Consider the following 12,693-nt stretch of genomic DNA (forward strand, 5'->3'; position numbering starts at 1 on the left):
CATTAGCATATAAGTCAATTAGGGCTAGGAACAGCACTTCACCAGCAGGAAACATGCAAACCACTATAATGGTCACTTAAATGAACTTACTATAGCAAGTAAGTTTGGAGAAACAGAAGGCAACTGAAATATTACATTTTACCTCACTTTGAATGTATAGATAATAATAAACAAATACCTTGCTATTTTTATTTAATTGTTAAAATGTGTCTTGCATGCTTTGTACCATGTCTAAAATATCACATCTACTGGGTTATGGATTAAGGTTTTAGTAAACGGGATAAAATAAATATATAGTGGTAGCAGGTTTTGAATTTTTGTACAGCAGTCAAGCCGGACTCCCTTCATATCCATTTGCGAATTGGCAGAGTTAAATAGACAAAAATAAAATATAAAGAGAGAGTGTGTCTCACCACAGGTGGTAAGGAATGTAACTGAGTGACAAGAGTAAAGTCTCTCAGGCCAGATAACCTTGGGCATGATACCATTTTTTTCATAACTAAAATCTTCACTTTCTTACTGGCTCCGTGGCCAAAGCCACAAATATAAAATGTTGCTTTCCTTCAGAGCATAATAAGCCGGGTGCATTTGTTTGAATAATGCAAGAGTCAAGAATTTGTAGCATTCGTCCCTGGCAATACATTTGAATATTATTGTCCTGGCATTTTCTGTCCTTTTAGAAATATTTTCAGAACCAACTTTTCCCCAAGTCACAGTTGCGAGTAAATCTGAAGTGCAAGGAACTCTGCCCATGTTTGACAAGGAGAAAAATATCTGCATGAGAGTTGATGCTGGCAAAGTTCTTTCTCCGTACTAGGAAAGTTACAACCAGCAACAAAAGTTGTCATTTGATGTATAAATCTATTTCTTTCTCCCCTTTTAAATTATAGTGGTAATATGAATATTTCAGACGCATTTGCAGATACATAAAATATAACCATGCAGAAAAAGAAACAATATAAAGCTCATATACATTTTATAACGTTTAATAGGTTTGGGGGCTATAACACTGTAAAACTATTCCTCACTTCCTAAATGTCATTTGATTTTTTTAAAAAAATGATTCTTGTAAAGCCAGCAATCGTTTAAAAATGAATCACAATAACAACTAAAATGAAATTCCTTTGCGACCAGAAATTGGCGGAAGCATGATAGAGGTGTATAACATTATGCATGGATTGGGGAAAGTAGAGAGAAGGAAGTTCTTCTACCTCCAATAAGGCTAGAACAAAGCAAAATGTACAGATGAAAAGAAAGTACTTCTTCACACAGCACATAGTTGAACAATGGGATTCATTCCCACAAGCTGTAGCATCGGCCACCAACTTAGATGTCTTAAAAAAAAAGATTAGACAGATTCATAGAGGATAAGCCTGGCAATGGCTACCAGCCAATGCTTATCTTGTACTACCTCCCAGTTGCTGGGATTCACAAACTAGAAGAGCTCTCAGGTTCTGCTTTGGAACATCCCATAGTTATCTGGTTGGTCTCTATAAGAACAGGATCCTTTGCTGTCGCTCGAGGCTCAGGTGGCCTCAGTGATGTGGAGTGCTTTCCATCAGCTTCAGCTGGTGGCCCAGCTATTCCCCTATCTGGACAGGGATCGCCTAACTACGGTTGTCTATGCTCTGGTAACCTCGAGGTTAGATTACTGCAATGCGTTATACGTAGGGCTGCCTCTGAAGACGGTTAAAAAACTTCAGGTAGTGCAGAATTCAGCAGCCAGGTTGCTCACCAGAGCAAGACGGTTGGAACATATTACAGTGGTACCTCAGTTTAAGAACTTAATTCGTTCTGGAGGTCCGTTCTTAACCTGAAACTGTTCTTAACCTGAAGCACCACTTTAGCTAACGGGGCCTCCCGCTGCTGTTGCGCTGCCAGAGCAAGATTTCTGTTCTCATCCTGAAGCAAAGTTCTTTCTGGGTTAGCAGAGTCTGTAACCTGAAGCGTTTGTAACCTGAAGCGTATGTAACCCAAGGTACCACTGTACATTGATCCTGGTCCAACTGCACTGGCTACCAGTTAGTTTCCAGGCCCAATTCAAAGTGCTGCTTTTTACCTATAAAGCCTTAAACGGGTCAGGACAGCAGTACCTCAAAGATTGCCTCTTTCCATATGAACCTACCCAGACCCTGAGATCATCTTCTGAGGCCCTCCTTTGTGTGCCTCCTCCTTGAGAGGTCCGGAGGGTGGCAACACAAGAGCAGGACCTTCTCTGCAGTGGCTCCCTGTCTATGGAATGCTCTCCCCAGGGACATTCGCTTGGCACTTTCATTATACACCTTTAGGCACCAGGCAACAATGTTCCTTTTTAACCAGGCCTTTGCTTGACTTGATTGACATCCTATGCCCTTTTAAAATGAGGTTTTTTTGTGGCAGGGCTACCGGGTTGTTGTTTTTATATATTATGTGGTTTTATATTTTGATTTTGTTCTGTGAGCCGCCCTGAGACCTCTGTGTATAGGATGGAATATAAATTCAATAAATATATAAAACACGAGAATGGGCCTTTTATGCAGTGGCTCCCTGTTTGTGGAATGCTCTCCCCAGGAAGGTTCAGGTGTCGTCTTCATTAAACACATTTAGGCACCAGGAAATAATAATAATAATAATAATAATAATAATCATAATAATAATAATAATAATAATTTATTATTTATATCCCGCCCATCTGGCTGGGCCTCCCCAGCCACTCTGGGTGGCTTCCATAGAAACCAAAAATACAGTAAAATATCACACGTTAAAAACTTCCCTGAACAGGGCTGCCTTAAGATGTCTTCTGAATGTCAGGTAGTTGTTTATCACTTTGACATCTGCTGGAAGGGCGTTCCACAGGGTGGGTGCCACTACTGAGAAGGCCCTCTGCCTGGTTCCCTGTAGCTTTGCTTCTCGCAATGAGGGAACCGTCAGAAGGCCCTCGGCGCTGGACCTCAGCATCCGGGCAGAATGATGGGGGTGGAGACGCTCCTTCAGGTATACTGGACCGAGGCCGTTTAGGGCTTTAAAGGTCAGCACCAACACTTTGAATTGTGCTCAGAAACGTACTGGGAAAAACTTCTTTAACCAGACCTTTGGCTGATTGTCAGTCTATGTCCTTTAAAAATGTGTTGGGGAAGAGGGATTATTGGGCTGTTCTTGTTTTTATTCCCCTTCCTTCCCTCCACCTCCTCTTTTTATGAAGTTTACCCGCTCTGGGATCCCACAGCTAATTCCCCCCTGGTCTCCTCACTGGCCCAAATAGGCTAATTTAGCCAGCTAGCCCTGGTGAATTCAGAATTTATTGTTATCCATGTTTTATACTGTATTTTATGCTGTTTTTTGTTGCATCAATTAAGCGTTTTAAATTTGTTGTTAGCCACCCTGAGTCTGGTTTTCTGAACCGGGAAGGCCAGGCGGGGTAGAAATAAATAAATATAATAATAATAATAATAATAATAAGAAGAAGAAGAAGAAGGAAGGTGCACTTAGAAGGTAAGCAATGCCTAGCAAAGCCTTAGGTCACCCTTCCCCCAAACTGGTGTAACCCAAATGTTGATGGACTCCACATCCCATCGGCCCCAGCCAGCATGGCCAAATGCCAGGAGTGATGGGAGCTGAAGTCTAGCAACAGCTGAAGGGCATCAGGTTTGAGAAGATTGCCTTGGGCTGGGAGGCATTTCATCTGCTCATGTCTGCGGACAAATTGGTTGTTCATAGTCCTGGCCCTGAACCAGCATTTCTCAATAGCCACTGAGTCTGCAAACAAGCAAATCTGGTCCCAGTTTTCAATACATCTTTCCTCTCTTCTCCAAGGGGTTTTGGCAGAGTAATTGAGCACCGTTGGCAGTGGGTCTTAGCTTGCATTTATTATTAAGCCATATAGTGAAAAAATAAAAAAATAAAATAAAGGATGAGAGTCTATTAAACGACACTTTCCAGATTAGCAAGCAACAATGGGCAAGAGTCCTGTTGCTGCCTGGAGGTTTCCCGTTTCAATGTGCCTACACCAGCAAATGTCGATTGTCATCAACTCTATTGCATCAAACTGGCTCGTCTCCCAGGCAGGAATGTATAAAGAAACAGGAAATAAGCCAAGGCAATTTTTGTTTAGTTTCTCCAAATATAAAGGCTCCCCAACTCTGATGTGGTCATTTTTAAAAAATATGGCTATAAAAGTGTGAGAGGCTCTTCATAAATAATTAAGGTTATTATTTATAACTCCATCACTATTCCTGCTTCAAGAGGCAAAGAGCTTATAGTTCAAACCAGGATTTCCCAAAGTTGGATCTCGAGTTGTTTTTGAACGACAGTTCCCATTATCCCTGACCACTGGTCCTGCTAGCTAGGGATGATGGGAGTTGTAGTCCGAAGACATCTGGAGAACCAACTTTGGGAAACCCTGGTTTAAATTTAGGTTTTGGGTAAGGAGGAGGACAATTGTGTGTTTGTTTGTTTGTTTGTTTGTTTGTTTGTTTGTGTGTGTGTGTCAGAGAGAACTATGCAACTTGCTCCCACAGGAGGCAGTGACAGCCAGACAACTTCGATAGCTTTAAAATTTGCTGTTGTTGTTGTTTAGTCATGTCTGACTCTTTGTGACCCCATGGACCAGAGCATGCCAGGCACTCCTGTCTTCCACTGCCTCCTGCAGTTTGGTCAAACTCATGTTGGTAGCTTTGAGTGTTGGAGATAAGCAGTGTCCAGTGCACAGCGGAATGATGAAAAGTACGTGCCAACATGCTCTATATTACTTTATTTACACTTCAAAGCTGGTAATTTACAGAAAAACATTTTCCCTCTGCCGGAGCAGAGAAAGGCATCCTCTCTCCTCTAAAGCACGGAGAGAATCACACTGAACTGCAAAGAACAGTGAAAAACAGGAAACCAGTGTACGTCACATCCAGTCTCCTTTCCCGTGAGAAAACCCAACAGCACTTGACTGCGGAATGTAAACATTGTCTTGTGACAAGCACTTCGCTGCTCAGTGAAGGAAGCAGAAACCAACATCCTCCCCCTTTCTGTGAACATCACTGGGCAGCGTGTTCGTACAATATCAGTACAAACCCAACTTCTGCACATAGGTACAGTGTTGATCCCTTGATACAATCTTGGACAATACATCAGCAGGAATTTCATTACCTGGCATATAGGACACCGTTACGAGTCCCTTTTGAATACGTTCCCTAGCATGTTGCAACTTCAATTGCAAGTGCTTCGTGCTTTGCTTACAACCTTCAGAATTCAGCAAAGCCAAACATGCTTTGTTGTCCTGGTAAACCTGGATTGGACATTTGACAGGAATTTTTATGTCTTTGCACAATTGTAACAACCATTCACAATCCTTAAGTGAATAAGACAGTGCATTCAGTTCAGCTTCACAAGTACTTAAGCTAACTGTTGTTTGCTTCTTGCATGACCAATCAAATAGACCCTGATTGTACTTATAGCAAACTCCAGACGTACTTTTCCTGTCTGTAGTGTCACTTCCAAAACTTGCATCTGCAAATATCTCAAGACCACCAGACTTCTGATTGTTAAATCTCAGTCTGTAATGCATAGTGCCTTTCAAATACCGCGCTATGCGTTTCAGAGCTTTCCAATCCTTAACAGTAGGATTGTTGACTTGTCTGCTTAGCAAATTACAGCTAACAGCAATGTCAGGTCTTGAACATCTGGCAATGAAGTTTAGCTTGCCTAGCACACTTCTGTACAGTGTAGTATCAGAAAATGCTTCTTCAGTGTCATCTACCTGATAACCTGTTGTCATCGGTGTGTCTACAGGGTTAGCATCCATCAGGTTTAGTTTGCTTAACACATCAGCAATTTTCCGTGACTGGTGTACTAGAATGTTACCATCTTGATCTCTCTCTATTTCCAGAGATAGGTAGTTGTTTACCTCACCAAGATCTTTCATGTCAAAGTGCTCTTTCAATTGAGCTAGGGCATTATTGTACATTGTGACATCTTCCCAAAAGAATAAAAGATCATCAACATAAAACAAACAATACAGTTTCTTTTGCCCCTCCTCTTTGACAAATACGCATGGATCAGCTTTCCCTTGCTTAAAACCTAGAGAAAACAATACTTCAGTGAGTTTTGTGTGCCAACACCGTGCACTTTGTTTGAGACCATAAAGGGACTTCTTCAGAGCACAAACAAATCCCTGTTTTACCTGTACGCCATCAGGTGGAAGCATATAAAGTGATTCATCTAGAGATCCGTACAGAAAAGCTGTATTCACATCATGGTGACTAATGTGTAGATTCTCTTCTGCAGCTAGCTTGAGCATAAGCCTAATGCTCTCATACCTCACGGTGGGTGAGTAGGTCTCGTGATAGTCTTCACCTGGTACCTGTGCAAAACCTCTGGCTACCAATCTGGCTTTGTGTCTGACTATCTTGCCATTTTGATCTGTCTTCGCTTTGAAGACCCATTTGCTTCCAAGCAGTTTCATTCCTGGAACTACTGGAACAAGGTCCCATGTTTTGTTCCTTTCCAAGGAATCAAGCTCAGCCTTCATGGCATTTAACCATGGCTCAGCTTCCTTTGAATCCAAATCCTGGATTTCTTGGAAACTTGAAGGTTCAAATACCTTCTTGGAGCTTTTAACAGCTGTTACTGCTATCTTAGCAAACTCATCAGCAAATCTCTTTGGAGGTCTGCCTTTTGTTGCTCTCTGTGACCTGCGAATTAGGCTTAAGTCTTCAACACTCTCCTCTTCCTTCTTAGGAGAAAAGTGACCTATTGTGAACAATGGTTCCTCTAATTCTTGATCAGAGCTTTCAGAGGGTCGCATAGAGGCTTTCGCACTCTTGAAATCCTCTGAATCACCCGATTCAGTTTCAGACTCAGAATCAGAACCTTCATCAGTGGGTGTGGGTTGTTGCGGTTGCTTTTGACTATCCTCAGTCTCATCACTGTCATCAGGATAACATTGGAAAATTCCCACATTCTCCCCCCACTTGGCATTGTACTCAACACTTCTTGTGAGCTTAATTTCCTTAGAGTCAGTCATCATTATTCTGTAAGACCCTTTCTGATAACCTAGAAAGATACCATGCAATCCACGCTTGTCTAACTTGGAGTTTTGTGGTGAGTGAACCCACATGTCAGAACCAAAAATTTTCATGTGTTTGATGTATGGCTTCTTGCCAAACATCTTCTCATAGGGGGTACAACCAATCGCTGAAGATAACCTGCGATTATAACTGTAAGTGAAACATGAGAGAGCTTCGGCCCAATAACTCTCTGGAAGATTGGCATCATGCAGCAAGGTTTTTAACCCTTGAAGCAATGTCTGATTTGCCCGTTCCGCAAGTCCATTCTGCCATGGCGAGCGAGGACTAGACAAATCATGTTGAATTCCTTTCTCAGTCAGATAAGCTTCAAACTGCTGAGAAGTGAATTCTCCCCCGCGATCACTGAAAAGAGTCTTTACCTTCTTACCATGCACATTTTCCAACCAAGCACAGAATTCCTTGAACCTTGGAAAAGCCTCTGATTTCTGCTTGAGATTGTACACATAAATATACCTGGAAAATGCATCAATGAGAACCATGAAGTACCTGTTTCCACCCAAAGAGGGCGCTAGTGGTCCAACCAAATCAGCATGAACAACCTGGTATGGTTCTGTAGCTTGCCTACTAGACACCTTACCTTTCGCAGCCATTTTCACTTTGTTTGCTGCGCATGCCTTGCACTTCATGTGGTACCTGCAGGGTTTAATAGTCATACCTTCAACCAAGGCAGGCATTTTAGATACTGCCTCAAAATGCAAATGACCAAATTTTCGATGAAAATCGTGAATACATTCTGCATGCAAACTTTTGTTAGAACCTGCAATGCAACAAGTGTCATCCTGCACAACATCATCAAAATACAAAACATACAAACGATCAACATATTCTGCATGCAATACATAATCATTTTTCTTTGTGATGATGCACCTTTTGTTCTTAAAGGAAACGTCAATTTTCCGCTCATTCAGCTGTCCAACGCTGAGCAGATTATGCTTAGCATCTGGCACATAAAGCACATCCTGTATCGATAAGTCCAAACTGTGAAGAACAACAGTTCCGTAGCCTTTACTGGGGATTGTGTGGTCATCCGCCTGGTGAATCGCACCTTCCTGCGGTGTAAAAGACACGAACAGTCGCTTATCATTGCACATGTGGTGCGTTGCAGCCGAATCAACAACGAAGAAAGATCTAGACGTCTTCTGGACCTCTGCAACCTTTGGAGTGAAGCGTGAGACCATTGCCTTGTGCTGCGTTGTCCTAGACACCGGACCTTTGCCTTTGCCTCGGCCTTTTCCACGCGATGAGCTTTCGCTGCGCTGCTCTGTCTTGGCCCTGGGATATCTGCATTCCCTCTTCATATGGCCTAGACGTCCACACGAGTAGCATTTCACTGCCTTCAAAGCTTTGGCGCCATCTGGTGGTTCCACTGCACTCTGGGATGACGTCTGTGAAGACTCCCCCTTGCCCATGCAGCTATCACCCTGGCGGTCTGCTCCATTCAGAATCATGGCAGTATCACTGGCTACTGTGAGTTGAGCATTTGGCTGATTGGCATCAAATTCCCCACTTGCCTCATCCAGCCTTCTGCAGCTAGCCATCATGACTTTGGCATTAGCCTTCTGCGTCATCTTTGCTGCTTTAAATCAGGCTGCTTCATACAAGCTGTGTCTGTGTACAGCTGCTTCAATCCAAAAGCAAATTCAAAAGTACTTTCGATTTCCAGCTTCTGCCTGTGAGCCTGTGCCTTTCTGCTTAACTGCTTTGCTTATCTGCAGCTGCTTCAAACCGCATTCCAAAAGCAAGTTCAAAAGTGAAAGTTCTCTCTGCTGTCTTAAATTCATGCTGCGACACTGCTGCAGCTGCTTTACTTTCGATTTCCCCCAGCATAGGAAAAATTTATCCTTCTAGCCTTTTGCCTGTGCCACGGCAAAACCGGCTATAAAAGTTCAAAGTCCAGCCATAAAGCCATTAATTAGAAGCTGGCAGGCTGCCCGGAGCTGTAGCACATACCTCATCAAATCATCTTGACGCGCAGAGATATCGTCCGATCCGGCCCTCTGCATTCCGATCCTTTGCCGGCACTCCAATTCTTTGCTCCTTTGTTCCTTTGCCAGGAGCCCGACTTCTGGAGTCCATTCTCAAAACACTGCGTTTTTCTGGGCCCATAACCAAATGTTGGAGATAAGCAGTGTCCAGTGCACAGCGGAATGATGAAAAGTACGTGCCAACATGCTCTATATTACTTTATTTACACTTCAAAGCTGGTAATTTACAGAAAAACATTTTCCCTCTGCCGGAGCAGAGAAAGGCATCCTCTCTCCTCTAAAGCACGGAGAGAATCACACTGAACTGCAAAGAACAGTGAAAAACAGGAAACCAGTGTACGTCACATCCAGTCTCCTTTCCCGTGAGAAAACCCAACAGCACTTGACTGCGGAATGTAAACATTGTCTTGTGACAAGCACTTCGCTGCTCAGTGAAGGAAGCAGAAACCAACATTGAGAACACTGTCCATCTTGTCCTCTGTCGTCCCCTTCTCCTTGTGCCCTCAATCTTTCCCAGCATCAGGGTCTTTTCCAGGGAGTCTTCTCTTCTCATGAGGTGGCCAAAGTATTGGAGCCTCAGCTTCAGGATCTGTCCTTCCAGTGAGCACTCAGGGCTGATTTCCTTCAGAATGGATAGGTTTGATCTTCTTGCAGTCCATGGGACTCTCAAGAGTCTCCTCCAGCACCAGAATTCAAAAGCATCCATTCTTTGGCGATCAGCCTTCTTTATGGTCCAGCTCTCACTTCCATACATCACTAATGGGAAAACCATAGCTTTAACTATACGGACCTTTGTTGGCAAGGTGATGTCTCTGCTTTTTAAGATGCTGTCTAGGTTTGTCATTGCTTTTCTCCCACGAAGCAGGCGTCTTTTAATTTCGTGACTGCTGTCACCATCTGCAGTGATCACGGAACCCAAGAAAGTAAAATCTCTCACTGCCTCCATTTCTTCCCCTTCTATTTGCCAGGATGCGATGAGCCCGGTGGGCATGATCTTCGTTTTTTTGCTGTTGAGCTTCAGACCATATTTTGTGGTCTCCTCTTTCACCCTCATTAAAAGCTTTAAAATAGGATTGGACAAATCAATGGAGGAGAGGGCCATCAATGTCTACTAGCCATAATATTCTATTTCCATGGTCAGAGGCAGTAATGTTTCTGAATATAGATTACTGGAAACCACAGGAGGTGCTAGTGTTCTTCTGCTCCATTCCTGCTTGTGGTTTTACCTGGTTCGCTACTGTGAGAACAGGATGCTGGACTCGATGGGCCACTGACCTTTTATGCCTTCATGATTTACAAGGGACAAAGTGAAGAAGATGCATGTGCATGTCCTTAGGGCAGAGGTGGGGATACTCAGGCCCGGGAGCCAAAGGTGGTCCTCCAAGGCAGACTTTTGGGATGCACGCCAGGCCACATCCCTCAATGGCCCTGGTCTGTTTCAGCATGCAGAGGGCCAGGAGGCCAGCTGGCAAGCCCCAGCTGGGCCACTCCCTTCCAGCTGTCCCGATGTGAAGACCATCGCCTCAGCTCCGATGTAAATCAGCAACCCGGGCTTCAAAGCCCGGGCACACTATCATCAGAATGAACTGCACACACAGAATAGGCGTGTGCTGGTCCAGGGGGGAGGTTACCGTGGGGCGAGGTCCAGGACCTGAGTTGAGGGTCAGCAGACAGTCCTCCATGGGCGAAGCGGGGTCTACAGCGAGAAGCCAGGCAAGGACAGGAACTCTGGGGAAACAGGGCTGGATGTTGGCCAAAACAGCTCTACGACGACGTTGCTCCCGCAACCTGGGACCGGGCTGACTGGCCTTTATCTTCTCTGAGGCCAGGGGCGGCCCCGGCCCCCAGGAGACCCGCCTCTCCTGGCCTTAAGGCGAGCACTCCTCCTGGGAGAAACCAGTTCCCTTCGCTTCTCTGCCCTGAGCCTCTGCAGTTCAGGAGAGGCTGAAGGGTTACTGGACCCAGGGGGAGACTCACCTGTAGGCACTGAGTCCTCAACCACCTCCAGAGCCCGAGTGGATTCACCTGGTGCCTGCTCCTGAGGATCCAGCACAGGTGTAGGCACTTCCGAATCAAGGCCCTGCCCCAGCTCAGCCGGCCCTGGAGGCAGGGACTCCTGTGCAGGCTGGGATTCCTCCGGTTCAGCCTCTGAATCGGATTCCCAGGCCATCACAAGGCGTGAGGCTTGTGGCAGCATACTACAACTACAGATTTATTAATCATAAATCAGGACAAAGAAGCATGTTGTCTCTCTCCCATGTTGTCTCAGAGAGAACAGCTAAAAGCAAAAACTATACGCAACGGAAGTTCCCAGCATACTGTGCTGGAATGTAAACAGACATGTGACATGCAACAATTCCACACGTCTGCTCCTTAAGGTGGAATGGGAATGTCAACAGTCTGTACCCAGAGTGCTTTTCCCTGGGTGGAATGTGTCCTTGAACTCCTCTTGCTTGCCTACATGAAGGATAGATTGAAATGTGTGCAGAAACTAACTTACTGCACCAAGGCAAGATGCACACCGATTGCTTCACCCACTTTTGCCCTGGCCCTGCTCCCACTTAGCACAAGGTTTCCCAGAAGAGAATTCAAGAATTCAAGAAAATTCCTGCTCTTGTTTAGGTATTGTTGCAACTAAGGATGATGAAGATGAAGGGGCTACCCCCAGAGTGAAGAACTACAGTGGTACCTCGGGTTAAGTATTTAATTTGTTCTGGAGGTCCGTTCTTAACCTGAAACTGTTCTTAACCTGAAGCACCACTTTAGCTAATGGGGCCTCCTCCTGCTGCTGCTGCTGCGCCTCTGGAGCACGATTTCTGTTCTCATCCTGAAGCAAATTTCTTAACCCAAGGTACTATTTCTGGGTTAGCGGAGTCTGTAACCTGAAGCATATGTAACCTGAAGTGTATGTAACCCGAGGTACCACTGTACTGCCCCTCCAAATGTTGTTGGAACTAACTTGCGCCATCTCTGACTGCTGGGCCTGATAGGAGTTGACAGCCAACCACACCTGGAAGGCTACAAGTTCTTCACCCTTGGTGGACTAGACATGCCAGAGTCAAATTGATATGATAGCAGAAGGAAAAAGGTTCAAAAGGAGGCATAAACAATTGTTGAGAGTTGTACTGTATATGCTCCTCTCTTGGATTTCGGTTTTCAGTTTTTGGGATGGTGTGACCAAAGTGGGAAGCAAAGTTAGTCCTTTGATCTAGACAAGGTGAGGGTAAGATTGCTAGGAATATTGCAGTGAGGTGAGACCCGCCTCCAACTCCTAGTTTTGCAAAGGCACAAGCCACTTGGAAACTCAGACCCTCCAAGTGTCCCTACTTTCCAGGGACTGATTTACAGAAGCCATCCCAGTTTCTGATTTGATCCCGGAATGTCCTACTTTTCCTTAGGATGTCTCTATTTTCATCGGAGAAATGTTGGAGGGTATGAGCCAGGGAGATAAGTAACTATACAACCTTTAGAAGACATCTGAAGAAGAAGAAGAAGAAGAAGAAGAAGAAGAAGAAGAAGACGACGACGACGACGACGACTTTGGATTTGATATCCCGCTTTATCACTACCCTGAGGAGTCTCAAAGTGGCTAACATTCTCCTTTCCCTTCCTCCCCCACAACAAACACTCTGTGAGGTGAGTGGGGCTGAGAG

At 44.6% G+C, this 12,693-nt stretch overlaps 1 long non-coding RNA gene across 1 annotated transcript in view; it reads right to left on the reverse strand.

Moving 5' to 3' along the window:
* The window catches only part of LOC310849354, a 561,267-nt gene extending 549,307 nt beyond the window's left edge, over nucleotides 1-11,960 (reverse strand). Inside the window, exon 1 of the long non-coding RNA XR_014566890.1 lies at nucleotides 11,887-11,960. This is a non-coding gene — a long non-coding RNA (uncharacterized lncRNA). The remainder of the gene's footprint in view (nucleotides 1-11,886) is intronic.
* Nucleotides 11,961-12,693: the final 733 nt, after the last annotated feature.

This window comes from Podarcis gaigeae (genome assembly GCF_964106915.1).
Source record: "Podarcis gaigeae genome assembly, chromosome: 7".
Taxonomy (NCBI): Eukaryota; Metazoa; Chordata; class Lepidosauria; order Squamata; family Lacertidae; genus Podarcis; species Podarcis gaigeae.